Source organism: Rhipicephalus microplus, chromosome 4 (assembly GCF_043290135.1).
Source record: "Rhipicephalus microplus isolate Deutch F79 chromosome 4, USDA_Rmic, whole genome shotgun sequence".
Taxonomy (NCBI): Eukaryota; Metazoa; Arthropoda; class Arachnida; order Ixodida; family Ixodidae; genus Rhipicephalus; species Rhipicephalus microplus.
In genome coordinates this window covers 191,811,679-191,813,914 of record NC_134703.1, presented here as the reverse complement: position 1 = coordinate 191,813,914, position 2,236 = coordinate 191,811,679, and the positions used below count along the sequence as shown (strand labels likewise).

The 2,236-nt window shown below is 42.8% G+C and overlaps 1 non-coding gene across 1 annotated transcript; it reads left to right on the top strand.

Moving 5' to 3' along the window:
- The first annotated feature begins 1,534 nt into the window (after nt 1–1,534).
- On the top strand, nt 1,535–1,607 carry TRNAT-GGU (transfer RNA threonine (anticodon GGU)). Its single transcript has one exon. It is a non-coding gene; the product is annotated as a tRNA-Thr (tRNA).
- Nucleotides 1,608–2,236: the final 629 nt, after the last annotated feature.

Sequence of the window (2,236 nt, the reverse complement as noted above, 5' to 3'; positions counted from 1 at the left end):
GTATAAGAGGGACCATTATACAGCTGCCCGCTCATAATAAGTTCACGTGCTACGTGACGCCAAACATGCGCATAAGAGTGTTTTTACACTCGCCGTTTGCTTATAGAAGGCGCTGACTGTCACTCCCACTTCTAAATTCACATATAAACCCAAAAAGTGGATGGAGGGAAGGCCGCTGTGGTAGCTCAGTGGTTAGAGCATCGAACGCGTTATTCGAAGGTCGTAGGTTCGATTCCTGACCACGGCTGGTTATTTTTTTGTCTACTTTTCTTTCTTCCTATTTACATTCCATTGGTTTTAATAACTTCCCCTGTACATTCCTTGGTATTACTGTCTGTTAGATCTCGATTATACTGTGTTAAAACATGGTAAACGAGCCCTTAGGTGTACACTTCTTTCCCTTATTTCATTGAACGAGGGTCTCATACTGGCAGACTTGGTGTGTTTAGGCTGTATAAGAGGGACAATTAACCAGCCGCCCGCTCATAATAAGTTCACGAGCTACGTGACGCCAAACATGCGCATAAGAGTTTTCACACTCGCCGTTTGGCTTATAGATGGCGGTGACTGTCACTCCTACTTCTAAATTCACATATAAACCCCGAAAAGTGGATGTAGGGATGGCCGCTGTGGTAGCTCAGTGGTTAGAGCATTGAACGCGTTATTCGAAGGTCGTAGGTTCAATTCCTGCCCACGGCTGGTTGTTTGTTCATCCACTTTTCTTTCTTCCTATTTACGTTCCATTGGTTCTACTAGCTTCCCCTGTACATTCTTTGGCATTACTGTCTGTTAGATCTCATTAATATTGTGTTAAAACACGGAAAACGAGCCCTTAGGTATACAGTTCTTTTCCTTATTTCGTTGAACGAGGGTCTCGTACTGGCAGACTTGTTGTGTTTAGGTTGTATAAGAGGGACAATTAATCAGCTGCCCGCTCATAATAAGTTCACGTGCTACGTGACGCCTAACATGCGCATAAGAGTGTTTTTACACTCGCCGTTTGCTTATAGAAGGCGCTGACTGTCACTCCTACTTCTAAATTCACATATAAACCTAAAAAATGGATGAAGGGGAGGCCGCTGTGGTAGCTCAGTGGTTAGAGCATCGAACGCGTTATTCGGAGGTCGTAGGTTCGATTCCTGACCACGGCTGGTTATTTTGTTCGTCCACTTTTCTTTCTTTCTATTTACAATCCATTGGTTTTAATAACTTCCCCTGTACATTCCTTGGTATTACTGTCTGTTAGATCTCATTATTATTGTGTTAAAACACCTAAAACGAGCCCTTAGGTGTACACTTCTTTCCCTTATTACATTGAACGAGGGTCTCGTACTGGCAGACTTGGTGTGTTTAGGTTGTATAAGAGGGACAATTAACCAGCTGCCCGCTCATAATAAGTTCACGTGCTACGTGACGCCACAAAATGCGCATAAGAGTGTTTTCACACTCGCCGTTTGGCTTATAGATGGCGCTGACTGTCACTTCTACTTCTAAATTCACATATAAGCCCAAAAAAGTGGATGTAAGGAAGGCCGCTGTGGTAGCTCAGTGGTTAGAGCATCGAACGGGTTATTCGAAGGTTGTAGGTTCGATTCCTGCCTACGGCTGGTTATTTTTTCATCCACTTTTCTTTTTTCTTATTTACATTCCATTTGTTCTAATAACTTCGCCTGTACATTCCTTGGCATTACTGTCTGTTAGATCTCATTAATATTGTGTTAAAACACGGAAAACGAGCCCTTAGGTATACACTTCTTTTCCTTATTTCGTTGAACGAGGGTCTCGTACTGGGAGACTTGGTGTGTTTAGGTTGTATAAGAGGGACAATTATTCAGCTGTCCGCTCATAATAAGTTCGCGTGCTACGTGACGCCTAACATGCGCATAAGAGTGTTTTTACACTCGCCGTTTGCTTATAGAAGGCGCTGATGGTCACTCCTACTTCTAAATTCACATATAAACCTAAAAAGTGGATGAAGGGGAGGCCGCTGTGGTAGCTCAGTGGTTAGAGCATCGAACGCGTTATTCGGAGGTCGTAGGTTCGATTCCTGACCACGGCTGGTTATATTTTTCGTCCACTTTTCTTTGTTCCTATTTACATTCCATTCGTTTTAATAACTTCCCCTGTACATTCCTTGGTATTACTGTCTGTTGAATCTCATTGATATTGTGCTAAAACACTTGAAATGAGCTCTTAGGTGTACACTTCTTTCCCTTATTTCATTGAACGAGGGTCT